Genomic DNA, 17,071 nt, shown 5'->3' with positions numbered 1-17,071 from the left:
TACCATTCAGATTTCACCCATTATACTTGCTTTTAGCCATTTCTTAGGTCCAGTGCTTCTCTCCTCCTTATGATTCCAAGTCTCTCCCTGTGGATCTCTCTTTCTCCTACTCCTCCTACTCACTCCCTTCTCCTCCCCTCTGGACCAGGATGGTCCACCCTATTCTCTCCATTGCACAACATTGGCTGGTCTTTTAATGAAAAATACGTAGAACAAAAGGTGTCATGTTTACACAAACTTGAGACATGTGATCACAGTGCAATGTCTAGACTGAAACCAGATTGTGGGGTAGAGAAATCAGCATTTGAATGAACAAGGGTAAATTGTATACATCCCATAAGAACATTATTTCCACTGCTTAATTTTACAATGATGTTAAACAAGTGAAGAGATAATTCAGTTTTGCTTCAACTAAGTTACTCAGAGTAAGTAAATTGATAACAATGTATAATGTCAATTGTCTTCATCTATCAAGATATGTACTTATTTCAAGAAAATAATGTCCATATTTAGGTGTTTAAAAACAAACTACCTGGGAAAAGGAAAAATAAGCTTAAAGCTAAAAAATGAAAAAAAAAAAAAAGAGAAGAGGAGGGTGGGAAGGAAAAGGATAGAGGAAAAAGAAGGGAAAAAAATTAAAAATGTAGATCTATGAAAACCTCAGGCTCAATTTCAGGGTATTCTAATGTAAAATTCTCCGAATGTAGTATGTATGGTTTTCAGAGATTCATGTAAGACTGTCACCCACAGTACTACACAACAGTATCTTTGAAGGAACTTACCTCTGAAGTAAAGGATTATAGATATAGGAAGCATAGATAAAGGAAAAAGACAGAAAATAATGAAAAATAATGAAAAATTCTAGGAGTAACAGAATCTGGGAAGAGGTTGTGAACCTTCAGAAACTTGAACTGTCTTGAAAGAGACTCAGATTTCACCAGGAGGAGAAAGGAAGCAAAGGTGTTTCATGCTGAGAGGAAATGGGTGGCAATGACCCAGCAAGAAGAGGAAGAGCACATCTTTCACCACTGAGTCAGGGACTTGTGAGGTGAGTAGAAATGGAAAATGAGGGCTGGTTAGGACCCCACCCAATCATGGGACAGTAAAGCAAAACCTCTAAACTACAGAGTGTTGTTTGGGACCTGTAGGTTTTGTTTGTTGTTTGTTTGTTTGTTTGTTTGTTAATTACAGATTATTTGTATCATAGATGTAGCCCCCTCCTTCATCCACTCCCAATCTCATCCTTCCTCCTTCATTTCTTCATATGCCCCTACCTCAGTCCACTGAGAGGGGAGTTTCTGCTCCCCTTCTTTCTGATTCCAGTCTATCAGGTCTCATCAGGATTGGCTGCATTGTCTTCATCTGCAGCCAGATAGGGCTGCTCCCCCCTCAGGGGGAGGTGATCAAAGAGCAGGCCACTAAGTTCATGTCAGAGACAGTCCCTGTTCCCCTTACTAGAGAACCCACTTGGACACTGAGCTGCCATGGACTACATCTGTACAGGGGTTCTAGGTTATCTCCATGCATGGTCCTTGGTTGGAGTATCAGTCTCAGAAAAGACTCCTATGCCAGATTTTTCTGGTTCTGTTGCTCTCCTTGTGGAGCTCCTTTCCCCTCCAGGGCTTTCTATCTCTCACTTCTTTCATAACATACTCTGAACTCCTCCCAAAGAGAAGAAACTTGATCATACTGCTAGCTTCAACTTTCTTCCTCCTGGCTCTTTCCTGGAGAAGACAGACTACAGTCATACTTTCTCACCTAATGTTACTTAACAGTATATGAATCTGTGTGTACTTCTGGCCTCACTGCCATAAACTATTTGATAATTCCTCTGTTGAAGAATAGGAACAGGGACTGTCACTGACATGAACTGATTGGCCTGCTCTTTAATTACCTCCCCCTGAGGGGGAAGCAGCGTTACCAGGCCACAGAAGAAGACAATGCAGCCACTCCTGATGAGACCTAATTGACTAGGATCAGAAGGAAGGAAAAGAAGTCCTCCCCTATCAGTGGACTTGGGGAGGGGCATGCATGCAGTGGGTGGAGGAAGGGAGGGATTGGGACTGGAGGAGGGAGGGAACCACAGGGGGGACACAAAGTGAATAAAGTGTAATTAACAAAGAAAAAATAAGAATTAAAACATTTTCCTCCAAGTACAAAGGAGACACCTCAAATATAATTATGCAGACATGCAGACAAAATTAATACTAGTTTTTAATCTAGTTCATATTATAATTATAACTTTTAAAATATTTTTGAGATTCTATTCATTTTTATTTAATGTGTATGGTGTTATGCCTGCAAATATGACTGTTTACCACATACATGCAGTGCCAGGAGGCTAGGGGAAAGCATTAGATCCTTGGAAGTGGAGTTACAGATGGTGACCTTCCACATGGATCATGGGAATCAAACCCAGGTCTTCTGGAAGAGTACTAAGTGCTCCTAATTGCTTGACCCATCTCTCTAGCTCCCAGTAATAATTATGGTGGCGTTCCACTTCAGCCCACTGTTTTCCTTGTTGGGGACCTTTTACTCATTCTTATCCTTCTAACAGGACAGGGAAACTGGGTTCAAAGTCATGTGTGTAACTAGCAAACCTCTCTTCATCATTTCCAATATTGTCTCAGGATAGTATTAAATTCTTTAAGGAAAGAATTGACTAGAGGAAGAAAATGACTAAAACCTTAAGGTACATCCACTAGATAAGCTGTAAGATCCTCTGCAGATCTTTATAGTATACAGCGAAGACTCCCTTAACAAGGAGGAAATAATTTGTCATATATTTTTATTTTTGAATTGATTATATTTTACGTTTTCTCTATTATTAAATCAAGTATAGTTACACCTTATATAAAGAATCAGTTCTAAGGGGAGGGGCAAGATGGCGGCACCGGGAGGACTCTCATTCTGAGGAGCAGCAGCAGGATCAGCACAGTGACCAGTAATCAGAACTCGCGGCCATAAAACACAGTCAGTGTGTTTCCCAGGTGAGAGGATACCCCACGGTGGGGGATTCAATCAGCTTTTAACTCACCCGCTAAACTGCGGAAGAGATCCCGGTTCCACCAGACGCTTGGCTGCTGGCCACCAGCCCCAGCCCCAGCCCCAGCCCAGAGCCACAAGCCAGTGTCTCTAGTCACGGTCCCAGACTGAACCTTGCGCACCACACTATCAGAGACTGGAATTTTCAGTCGAGAGATAACCCCAGGGTACAGGAAACGATTGGGACCGGCCTTAGGTCACCCAGACATCCCCTGGAAAAGACTTGGGATCCACAGGCACCCCAGGAGCCAGCCCGAAGCCAGAGCCGGGGACCCAGGCTCCAGCACCACAGCGCTCTGCCTGCCTGCGCGCCTGATTCGCCGCCTGAGATAGAACTGTGGGCACCGGGGCACCAGCAAATGAGTTTCACTGTCCGGTGCAAACACACAGGGAGGGAAACGGCTGTTCTGATCTCAGAGCACTCAGCCGACACCCCCAGCCTGAAAAGGTCCCCGGAAAATTACCCAGCTTAGGGAGGCACCCAGGCTCCCAAAGGACGCAAAGGCAGACACAGGTAGTTTCTGCGCACCAGACAGCTGGCGGAGACTGAGCCGCCATCACTCAGCTGTGCTCCAGGCACAGGCAGTTTCTGCGGCCAGCCAGCTGGCGGACACTGAGCAGTGTGCACCAGGGCAAAAAAAGACACTGGGAGTTCGTGTCTCCAGAGAATCCACAGGGAAGAAAGGAAACTGTACTGACTTAAATCACCCAATCCTCCCCTAGAAAAAGTCTAGCAGACCAGTGGGGCCGAGGCGCGATCACTCAGCTTTGCTCCAGACAAGGGCACAAACAGTTGCTGCGTGCCTGATGTCCAACTGGGTCACAGCAGCTGATCATTAAATTTACAACAAGAAACCCAGAAACAGGGCAGCTGCCCTCAGGACTTCCCTGGGTGAGAGGAGAACCCTCTCGACTAACAAAGACCACAATTACAACTCAGGTCTATATCCCTGAGGTGAGCAACTCCTGAAAAAACACCAGCCACCCAGGGACTATACCCAAAAAGATGAGAAGACATCCTTCAGGAAAAAACAGGTTTCTGCAAATGGGATTCTCTCCACCACAGGATCCCCAGGAACCACCAGAAAATAACCCCAAACACCTAAGATAGCACAATGGGTAGAGGCCAGCGTAAAAGCTCAAGCAACAAAAGACAGAGCAATATGGCATCTCCAGAACCCAGTTACCCAGGGGCAAGTAGCCCTGCACACCCCAGCATAACTGAAATCCAAGAAGATGACCTAACAATTATGCTCATGAAGATGATAACAGAGGAAACAAATAAGATACAAAAAGACTTAGAGGAAGATAAACTCAAACAGAATATTGCCATCCGTAAAGAAATGAAGGAAGCTGCAGCCAAACAGTTTATGGCCTTTAGAAAGGAAATGCTTAAAGCACTGAATGAAATTAAAGAAACTGAGTTGTAGGAACTAAAAGAAAAACAGGAAAGTACAATCAGACAGGTGAAGGAAGTAAACAAAACAACTCAAGACCTGAAGATAGAATTGGAAAAATTAAAAAAAACACAAATGGAAGAAATAATGGAAAGGAAAGAAAACAGGAACTACAGAGGTAAGCATAACCAACAGACTACAAGAGATGGAAGAAAGAATCTCAGGTGTAGAAGATACAATGGAAGAAATCGATGTATCTGTCAAAGAAAATGTTAAATCCAAAAAATTCATGACACAGACCGTCCAAGAAATCCAAGACAATATGAAAAGACAAAACCTAAGCATAATAGGTATAGAGGAAAAAGAAGACTCCCTTCTCCAAGGCCCAGAAAAATATTTTCAACAAAATCATTGAAGAAAATTTCCCCAAGCTAAAGGAGAGGCCAATTAGAATACATGAGGCCTACTGAACACCCAACAAATTTGACCAGAAAATAAAACCCTCCCACCACATAATAATCAAAACTGTAAGTATACAGGACAAAAGAAAAATACTAAAAGCTGCAAGGGAAAAAGGCCAAGTAACATATAATGGCAAACCCATTAGAATCACACCTGACTTTTCAACAGAGACTATGAAAGCCAGAAGGGCCTGGACGGATATCATGCAGACCCTAAGAGAACACAGATGTCAGCCCAGGCTACTATACCCCGCAAAACTCTCAGTCCTCATAGATGGAGAAAACAAGATATTCAATGACAAAAACAAATTTCAACAATACCTACAAACAAATCCAGCATTACAGAAGACACTAGAAGGGAAAATACAACCCAGGAAAACTAGCCACATTCAAGAAAACACAGGAAAAAAATAACCTCACTTCAGTAAAACAAAAAGCAACCAAGCACACAACCTGATGACCACAGCCAACATCAAAATCAAGGGATCTAACAGCCACTGGTCATTAATCTCTCTCAACATCAATGGACTCAACTCTCCAATAAAAAGACACAGATTAACAGAATGGGTACATAAACTAAACCCAGCAATCTGTTGCATACAAGAAACACACCTAAGACACAAAGATAGACATTACCTGAGGGTAAAGGGATGGAAGACGACTTTCCAAGCAAACAGACCCAAGAAACAAGCAGGAGTAGCCATTCTAATATCTGATAAAATAGACTTTCAACCAAAATTAATCAAAAGAGATGGGGAAGGACACTTCATACTCATCAAGGGAAAATTCCACCAGGAAGACATCACAATCCTGAACATCTATGCCCCAAATACAAGGGCACCCACATTTGTGAAAGAAACATTGATAAAATGTAAAGCACATATAGATCCACACACATTAATAGTGGGAGACTTCAACACCCCACTCTCAACAAAGGTCAACAAAACAGAAATTAAACAAAGAAACAATGTCTCTGACAGAGGTCATGAATCAAATGGACCTAACAGACATTTACAGAACTTCACACCCAAACACAAAAGAATTTACCTTCTTCTCAGCACCTCATGGAACCTTCTCCAAAATAGACCATATAGTGGGTCACAAACCAAGCCTCAACAGATACAAGAAGATTGAAATAATCCCTTGTATCCTGTCTGATCACCATGGAATAAAGCTGGACCTCAACAATAACAGAAATAGCAAAAAGCCTACACACACATGGAAACTGAACAACTTGTTACTAAATGACAGCTGGGTCAGGGAAGAAAGAAAGAAAGAAATTAAAGTCTTTCTAGAAATCAATGAAAATGAAGACACAACATACCCAAATTTGTGAGACACAATGAAAGCAGTGCTAAGAGGAATGTTCATAGCACTAAGTGCCTTCAAGAAGAAATTCGAGACAGCTCATTCAAGCACCTTAATGGCTCACTTAAAAATCCTAGAAAAACAAGAAGCAGACACACCAAGAAGGAGTAGATGGCTGGAAATAATCAAACTCAGGGCTGAAATCAATCAATTGGAAACAAATAAAACAATTCAAAGAATCAATGAAACCAAGAGCTGGTTCTTTGAGAAAATCAACAAGATAGACAAACACTTAGCCAAGCTAACTAAAAGGCAGAGAGACACCACCCAAATCAACAAAATCAGAAATGAAAAGGGGGACATAACTACAGACACTGAGAAAATCCAAACAATCATTAAGACTTACTTCAGAAGTTTATATGCCACAAAATTTGAAAATCTAACTGAAATGGACAATTTTCTTGATCGATTTAACTTACCAAAGGTGAATCAGGACCAGGTAAATCAACTAAATAGACCTATATCGACAAAGAAAGAAGCGGTCATCAAAAGTCTCCCATCCAAAAAAAAAAACCCAGGACCAGATGGCTTCAGCACAGAATTCTACCAGACCTTCAAAGAAGAGCTAACACCAATTCTCTTCAAACTATTCCACTAAATAGAAACAGAAGGAACATTACCAAACTCATTCTATGAAGCCACAGTCACCTTGGTACCCAAACCTCACAAAGACTCAAGAAAGAAAGAGAATTTCAGGCCAATCTCCCTTATGAACATTGATGCAAAAATACTTAATAAAATACTTGCAAACCGAATCCAAGAACACATCAAAGATATTATCCACTATGACCAAGTAGGCTTCATCCCAGGTATGCATGGGTGGTTCAATATACGGAAATCCATCAATGTGATCCACCATATTAACAAACTGATAGAAAAAAAAAACACATGATAATCTCCCTAGATGCTGAAAAAGCCTTTGACAAAATCCAACATCCATTCATGTTTAAAGTATTGGAGAGATCAGGGATACAAGGCACATATCTAAACATAGTAAAGGCGATATACAGCAAACCTATAGCCAACATCAAAATAAACGGAGAGAAACTTAAAGCAATCCCACTAAAATCAGGGACAAGACAAGGCTGCCCACTCTCTCCATATCTCTTCAACATAGTGCTGGAAGTCCTTGCTAGAGCAATAAGACAGTTGAAGGAGATCAAGGGGATACAATTTGGAAAGGAAGAAGTCAAATTATCACTATTTGCAGATGATATGATAGTATACGTGAGTGACCCCAAAAACTCTACCAGGGAACTCCTACAGCTGATAAACACCTTCAGCAAAGTGGCCGGATACAAAATTAACTCAAAAAAATCAGTAGCCCTCCTGTATACAAAAGACAAAAGGGCTGAGAAAGAAATTAGGGAAACAACACCCTTCACAATAGCCACAAATGACATAAGGTACCTCGGAGTAACCCTAACCAAGGAAGTCAAAGACTTGTATGAAAAAAATTTCAAATCTCTGAAGAAAGAATTAGAAGAAGATATGAGAAGATGGAAAGATCTCCCATGCTCATGGCTTGGCAAGATTAACGTAGTAAAAATGGCCATCTTACCAAAAGCAATCTACAGATTCAATGCAATGCCCATCAAATTACCAACACAATTCTTTACAGACCTGGAAAGAAAAATTCTCAACTTCATATGGAATAACAAGAAACCCAGAATTGCTAAAACAATCCTCTACAATAAAAGATCTTCTGGAGGTATCTCCATCCCTGATCTTAAGCTGTACTATAGAGCAACAGTTTTAAAAACTGCATGGCACTGGCATAGAAACAGAATGGTGGATCAATGGAACTGAACAGAGGATCCAGAAATAAACCGACACACTTATGGACACCTGATCTTTGACAAAGACGCCAAAACCATTCAATGGAAAAAAGATAACATCTTCAACAAATGGTGCTGGTCCAACTGGATGTCTACATGTAGAAAAATGAAAATAGATCCATACTTATCACCCTGCACGAAACTGAAGTCCAAGTGGATCAAAGACCTCAACATAAAACCAGACACATAAAATCGGCTGGAAAAAAAGTGGGAAATACCCTAGAACTCATTGGTACAGGAGAAAACTTCCTGAACAGAACACCAACAGCACAGGCTCTAAGAACAACAATCAATAAATGGGACCTCATGAAACTGAAGAGCTTCTGCAAAGCAAAGGACACTGTCATCAAAACAAAGCGACTGCCTACAGATTGGGAAAGAATCTTCACCAACCCTTTATCTGACAGAGGACTCATATCCATATATATAAAGAACTAAAGAAGCTGAAAAGCAGCAAACCAAGTAATCCACTTAAAAAATGGGGAACAGAGCTAAACAGAGAATTCTCTGTAGAGGAATACCGAATGGCAGAGAAGCACTTGAAGAAATGCTCAACCTCACTAGCCATTAGGGAAATGCAAATCAAAACAACCCTGAGATTTCACCTTACACCCATGAGAATGGCTAAGATCAAAAACTCAAGTGACAACACATGCTGGAGAGGTTGTGGAGAAAGGGGAACCCTTCTCCACTGCTGGTGGGAATGTAAACTTGTACAACCACTCTGGAAATCAATCTGGCGCTTTCTCAGACAACTAGGAATAGCGCTTCCTCAAGATCCAGCCATACCACTCCTGGGCATATATCCAAAAGAGGCTCAAGTACACAATAAGGACATTTGCTCAACCATGTTTGTAGCAGCTTTATTTGTAATAGCCAGAGGCTGGAAACAACCCAGATGCCCCTCAACTGAAGAATGGATGCAGAAATTGTGGTACATCTACACAATGGAATATTACTCAGCAATGAAAAATAAGGAAATCATGAAATTTGCAGGTAAATGGTGGCATCTGGAAAGGATCATCCTGAGTGAGTTGTCCCAGAAGCAAAAAGACACACATGGTATATACTCACTCATGTAGACATACAACATAGGACAAACCCACTAAAACCTGTGCATCTAAAGAAACTAAGCAAGAGAGAGGACCCTAATTAAAATGTCCAATCCCCATCCGGAAAGGCAAAGACGATGGACATCAGAAGAAGAAGAAAACAGGAAACAGCCTAGGAACCTCCCACAGAGGGCCTCTGAAAGCCTCTGCCCTACAGACTATCAATGCAGATGCTGAGCCTGATGGGCAACTGTTGGGCAGAGTGAAGGGAATTTTTTGTAAGAACTGGGAAATATTAAGAGCTGGAGAGGACAGGGTCTCCACAAGGAGATCAACAGAACCAGAAAATTTGAACACAGGGAACTTCCCAGAGACTCATACTCCAACCAAAGACTATTCATAGAAATAACCCAGAACCCCTGCACAGATGTAGCCCAGGGCAGTTCAGAGTCCAATTGGGTTACATAGTAATGGGAAGAGGGACTGCCTCTGACATAATCTGATTGGCCTGCTCTTAGATCACCTCCCACTGTGGGGGAGCAGCCTTACCAGGCCATAGTAGAGGACAATGCAGCCACTTTTGATGTGAACTGATAGACTAAGATCAGAAAGGAGAGGAGAACCTCCCCTATTAGTGGACTTGGGGAGTGGCATGCACGCAGAGGGAGGAGGGAGGGTGGGATTGGGAGGGGAGGAGGCAGGGGCTTATGGGGGGATGCAGAATGAATAAAGTGTAATTGATGAAAAATTAAAAAAAAAGAAAAAATCTTTGATTTAAAGAAATAATTTTGAGAATTATCAATATACTTATAAAGCAGTATTTTATGTGAATTAAATAACATTTTGGTTAAAAAAAAAGAATCAGTTCTAGATAACACAAGGAATTTTAAATATCCTCTACTTTTGAATGTTAACATAAAATATTTTGTAACCAAAACAGAAGAAACTAATGAATTACAGAGCATAGTGTCTCCATTAGTAATAATAATAATAGTAGTAGAAATAACAAGTTTGACAATTTTTTTTCTCTAAATTGGCCTTTTGTTTATTTTTTATTTTATTTATTTTTTCAAATTTAATTTTATTCATGTATTTATTTATTACAATTTATTCACTTTGTATCCCTGCTACAGCATAATTATTTACATAGAAAGCCTAGCAATGATGAAACCATATAAAATACAGTGAAATTTATCCTCTTTGTATTTGAACTATTATAACTACGTAGATCACTATTTTATCTGTCCTCTACATTTCTTTCACTCTGAGATGATAGGATTCATAGCAAACTACATTTCCTTATTTCTTTGTCAGGGAATAACTGATTGTTTTTTTTAACAGACAGAATTACAGGGAACTATGGGAAAGTAGTGAGAGAAGGAAAATGCTGTCTGTGTGCCTTGCCTTTTTCCCTTGAGCTACTTTATCAGCGATACTTCCTTCCGTGGTTCTCAAGCCAACCACAGAAGGTCCCTCGTTGTCACCCTTTACTCTTTCTCCCAGGCTAGGCGGTAACTATTATTCTAGTCCACTGGTGTTCCATTTCTTCTCTTTTTTATCTCACCAGCTTCTGTGTAACAACATCCCAAAGCAATACACTGTATTTTAAATAAGTGTGGTTTCCCTTTTCCCAAGTGGGTTCTGGCTGACACTGCATGATTTTCAAACGAATGGCAATCTGCCAGTCTTTGCCATCTCCTCTGATGAGGATAAATTGGGCATGATGGGAGGATTCAGAGAAAGCTAATGACAGTGCCGGGCCCTCTGGAGCCAGAAAGTGGTGCAGACACAAATATGTGCTGAACCCAGTGTGCTAAGGCTGTATTCCCTAAAGTCACCCAAGGCAAAGCCGACCTCACATCAGTCACTCAGGGGAGAGGAGACCAGTATGATAAAATAGCTTTCAACTCAAAACTAGGACAGAAGTGGGGGGGTGGGGTGTCAGAGAGGTAAGGAGTGATTTTTCTCTCCTTCACTTTGAAAGCTTCAACATTATGCCATGCTTTTCAACTTTGAAAATTGCCTTGTTCATGAAAGTTTTATGGGTAATTTAGGTATTTCTTTATAAAAAGAAAATACAGAATGCACCATGAATTTCTGAGATCAGAGCTTTTATACATCAACAATCAATTTCTGATTACTGAAAAAGTCACTTCAGAAATGCTGTTCTCTGTAGTTGTTCATACTATTATTAGTGAAGAAACACAGGAAAGCAGTACCTTCACACTGACCTTTGGGAATAAAGACAATGTTCTTTCCAATGTTCAATATTTTAGTCTCAGAAAAGAGAAAGGTGCTTGAAATTTATTTTAGAATGAGAAAATAAATAGAACTAATTGTTCACCCATTAAAGTCCATCTGAGACATAGTTTTACAGATTCAGGCAACTTGAGCAAGAGTTCAAGGATTTCAACTTCTGTTCTCTGAAAACTCTACTGAGTGCTGCCAAACCAAGAAGATGTATCAGCAAATGAAGCCAGCAACACCTGGACGCCGAAACACACAAAGACCACAGATGCAAGGGATATCCAGAGCCTTCCTAGTGATCTTCAAATATCTACACAGATGGAATAGTTGATTATATAACTATATCTAGAGACAGATTCCCTATGTACAATCATATTGCTCCTACTTGCCCCTATTTGACTTTTTCAAATAAACTAGTTTCATGGTTTCAGAAAATTGTTCATATAATTTTTCCATCTCATCTGCCATGATCAAGACAATACTCTGACTTAACAAATGAAAAAGTTAATACTTATCAGAAGTGGTACCTTAGGCATGATCATAGAGCACACAAATATTGTACAGGGGATGGACCAGGAGAGAATCAGCAGAAAGCTCTGAAAGGTGGTCCCCCATCTTCCCAAGAAGAAAAGGATAGTCAGGATACACACCAGTGGCATATTTTTCTTTAAAATAATTTTTACAGGAAGGTGAGATTTTTACTAAGAATTTATTCCAGAGATGTCAGAGGAAAAAATGTTTCAGTTAGATCCATGCAAAGTTTTGTCCTATATTCACAGGGAAATAAAACCAAATTATTGAGTTATATACCTCCCTAAAGACCTAAAGTTTTCTTTTCAGAGAACAAAGTACAGGACTAAAAACTTTATCTAGAACTACCCTGGGTTATTCAGATATTATATTGTATATAACAATATGCATAGTGTAGAAGATAGTCTAAATTAAAAGGCAATCTAACTATAAAAAAATTGCATTTTCCTGATTCCAGGAGAGTCTGTGGAGAATTCACCCCTCTGCATCAATAACACCAGTGTCTTGGTTCATAAGAGCATGTTGTGTGTTGGTCATACAAGTCAGAGGTTTGTTCCTCACACTTTGGAGGCTGAGAAGTCTAAAGTCAAGGTAGCTGATGGCAAACTGAATATCCAGTGAGCATTTTCTGTCTTGTTCTTAGATAACTTGCTACTAGGTACAACTATGGAAGGGTCTCTCTGGGGGTTTCTTAGATGAGCACTAAATCCCACTGATAAGGGCAAGGCCCTCATTACCTGATCTTCTAAACACTATCACATTATTTAGCATTAGGCATTAGAATTCAACATACGGATAAGGGGAGGAGGATTCCTCAACCATGAGGAATCACTTAGAAGCGTGTTGGAAAGGTGAGATTTTTATTACATTGAGTCACATACTCCAGGAATGGCATCCAGAATACCATATTTTACAAATCCCTTCAGGTAAGTCTGGCATGTGCCAATGTTTCAAAACCTCTGGGCTAATGAATGGCAGAATCCAGCATAAGCTCTGATATGGATGTTGTAAGTAGACTCAAACCGTTTACTGTGAAATCTTGAACAGGTCAGAAGGCAAACGTACTCAGAGAACTGAGTGCAGTCATATTCTCTCTGTATTACTCTCAAAGTTTTAATAAACAAAAGCCGCTACTTTGATGCAGAAACCTTAGCTCACATCTACCCTAGAGAAAGAAGAGCCTCAAACACCATTTCACACAAAACTTAAGTACTGAAATAAACTCCCACACACAACCAATTCAGCTTGAGAGATGCCTAGGCCATAAAGATTTAAAAAGCACAGAGCAGTCTAAAAGACTCCACATGGGGAAGACCATTCTGTAAGAATGTGAACCATGGTTCATACCCTGAGAGCAGCTTCATTCATATTGCATCACTCCCTTAGAGACAGAATGTACAAGATTCCAGGCAGTAAATAATTTACACGGACACCCGCGAATCCTCTAAGTACCGGGGCTGCCCTCTTAAATAAGCCAAGACCTGTGAAAATTTGCCAAAGATAGTCAGCCATGCCCACAAGCAAAAGCTGTTCTTTAGTGAATCCTAGGGCAGGCAAAAGGATTGCAGGGGATTCCAGAATGAATGTCATTTATGGGAAGTAGGGCTTTTCTTGGGCTTTTCTCATGAAGTGTGGAGTGGCCCCCAAATATCTCCTTGTGTCCTCCCCATGGTTCTATAACAGATAATATGTAGCCAGTAGAGAGCCAGTGTTCTGGAACTTTGTATACATGGTGACAACTGGTTGCTTGAGCCCATAGGCTGGGTTGAGTGTTTCCTTTTAGCAGAATGGAAGAGTATGACTCAGATTCTTGAAGGAGGGAGATCCAAGGCTTCTACCTCTTCTAAAATAGTTCTAGTAGAGAGGTGTATAGTTGTGTGTGTGTGTTTGCACATATATGTGTGTATTAACTGCTATTAATTTTTATAATAAATACAGTTTCTTAGGTTAACTTGTATGAGATTTAAGGGGAATCCTGGTCCTTCTATTTCAGTCTCAGTATCTTAGTGTTAGTGATTTATAATATAAAATAAAAATACAAACAGTTGACAATAAGTGTTCAAAGGCCACTGTGTTTGGTCTCCAGATAAGTTTCTACACAAATTGCACACAATAGATTATTTATGTGCCCTAACATTCATATGATGAAAAATGTGTGAGTATTGGCACACTATTGGAGTCATTAGGTCATGGAGGTTAACTAACATAAATGGGTCATAAATGAAATTAGTGCACCTACAATATGGATGCCAGAGAGCTCTCACCTTCTACGATGTGAGGTTAGTTAGCCATATGCAACACACAGAGCCCTCGCTGGGTCCAGGCCATGCCAGTACCTTGATCCTGTATGTTCAGCCTCCAAAACCATAATAAAAATACATTCTTGTTATTTGTAATCCTCCCAGTCTGCCACACTTTGCTATGGCATCCCACAGTGACCAAGACAACACAGGAAGTCCCTCAGCATAAAAGGTCTCTAGTAAGGTCCAAATGTTTTCTAGGGACCCAAGAATCCACTGAGCCACACACTCCTGTAGGCTATTGTGTTTGTGTCAAATTTTACATGACCAGAAGCCTGTCCTCTTGATAAATGCCTTCCAGACCCACTATTTTTATATGCTTTGATAAACCCAAAATATTATATGTTTACTAGAGCAAATCAAAAATACATTTATAAAATAAATCTGTTTCTTGTTTGTTACTCATTTTTATATTCATGTACATTATGCATATACATATATATTTATGTTTGTATGCAATATATTTATACACATGTACATTTCACTAACGCACAGTTGCATAATAATTTATGTAAATGATGTTATACAACGTAAACACTCATAGAAATTTCCATCTTGTTTTTTAAATCAGTGTTTAATAAGCATTTTAATATCATTTCAACTTTCTCTTTCTCCACTTGTACTTTTGGTTAATTGCTTTGTTTCTCTCTCATTAAAAAGTCAAATAATAATCAGAAAGACATTCTATAGCAACCCTCCGGCCCGCAGTTTTGTGGACATTCTCTCCTGCTCCTAGGACACCTTGGAGGACATTATCTGAAAGTGATTCCTTACTTTCAAGGAAGTCACTTATTCTCAAGGATACTTCTCATTCCTCCTCATGTCCTCATGTTGGACCTTAGATTTCATCTTTCTTTAGAGTCACCATCTAATGCTTATGTCCATCAAGGAACTACCCCCACACTGATATCTCGCAATGTCTGTCTCTAATCCAAAATATTTCCCAAATTTAAATTGGTAGATCTAGCTGTCTACACCATGTCTTCCCTTATAGGACTCTCAAACTCACCATGTCTGATGTCCAGCTGTCTTCATCACAGCAGCATTATAGTAATGTTTAGAATCCAGAATTCGGATGCTATGTCATTATTGAATAAAATTTTCGAGTTCTATTAAATAACGGGCATTGGGTTAATAGAATATAATCTACATCTTTCAGAATGCACTTGAAAATTAGATCAGTTGTTCTCAGTGTCTTCCAGGGCAGCTCATGAACATACATTCTAGATTTCAGTTTCTGCTTTGTATACCCACAGATTTTGCATAATTGATCTCAACCTCAGTTGTATTTTTAATAGAATACTACCACATTTCACACGGTAGGTAGATACTGCCTATCTGCCATGTGTAACCAGGAGGTGAGGTTAGGGTAGGAGCAGATCTCTTGTTTTCAGCCTGTCATTCACATAGAAATGTGAGTCATTAGTCTATTTAATGGGGGGAATGAACTAGATATTTTCTTTTACTGTATTTCTTAGGACACTCTCATACACATGCACTTCCTTTGGGAGACAATTAGGAAGACAGAATGCAAGCCTTTGCCCCAGACTTGACATTTTAGCCGGACCTCTGGTGATTTGTGAGACTCGTGAGGATGAGACACTGTTTCCATTGGCAGTGTAAATTCATAGCCCTGGACCTCCTGCAGACTGAGAGCCCTCATCACAATCCCAGTTCTCTTACCTCTTCTTAGCCTTGCTACTGAGTTATTTCTAGAAACACACTCTAGGTCTACAATTCCCCTATAGACTCAGCCACCTGGAGAGGACAATGGTGTGCACCTGTTTTGGTTTCTGTCTCTCCTGTGCATCTGCCCATTCTAAATACATTCTCCTCCATCAAAATCTACTCGGAGATACTCAGGCCCCATTGATTTCTTTTCATCTGAATCCTTGGATTCTCACTCATCTCTTTATTGTCTCTGATTACAAAAGTAATCCTATCAAAGCCATCCTTTGATAGGCAATCCCTATAAATATGTTATCAAATTCCTCATAGGAAAATAAAAACCTTAAATGCCTGATTAAATTCCTCAGTCCTCATATCAGATGTCTGTCACCCTAACCTGCCTTCAGCAAGAATCCTGTCAAATCATCTTAGTTTCTCACAATCCCTGTTAGCCTCAATCCCCCACCACCATCCCATGCTCTAGCTGTCAGTTTCCAGTTTGTGTTAGGTCCATGTTGGACCTGATTCTCTTCCTGCTACAAGCTGTGCTTTTAGCACTGTGTCACTAGCCTTCCTTATTGGTCTCCACGTACTCTTTTAGCCTTCTTTCTTTCTTCTTTCCTCACTTTTTGTGCAAATTTATCCTCAACACTTTATCACTTTTTCTTCTTCTGATCCTAAGGGTTTTCCCTCAACATCTGCGTATGCTTTATTCAATGTAGAGGGTTCTTTCTAAGACTCTGCTGAAACTGTACTCTAGTCTAAAAACATAGACAAAAAGAGAGGAACTCATCCATGTTGACTATTTGCATAATTTAGCATCTTATCAGTGGTTAATAATGGAAGACAAGCTATAGAAGAAGCATTCATAAAGGTTACTTAAAAGGTTACTTTTTCTACTAAACAGTAAAAGGCATCTTTTGTTTGTTTTGTTTTTTAATTTATGTTTTATTAATTACAGTTCAATCACTTTGTATCCCAGCAGTAGCCTTCGCTCTCAACCCCACCATACCTCTCTCATCTCTTCCCATGCCCCTCCCAAAGTCTACTGATAGGGGAGGTTCTCCTCCCCTTCCATCGGACCCTAGCCTATCAGGTTTCATCAGGACTGGCTGCATTGTTCTCCTCCTTAGCCTGTTAAGGCTGCTTCTCCATCAGGGGGAG

Source organism: Meriones unguiculatus, chromosome 17, assembly GCF_030254825.1.
Source record: "Meriones unguiculatus strain TT.TT164.6M chromosome 17, Bangor_MerUng_6.1, whole genome shotgun sequence".
Taxonomy (NCBI): Eukaryota; Metazoa; Chordata; class Mammalia; order Rodentia; family Muridae; genus Meriones; species Meriones unguiculatus.
Note: the sequence above shows the minus strand (reverse complement) of the source record.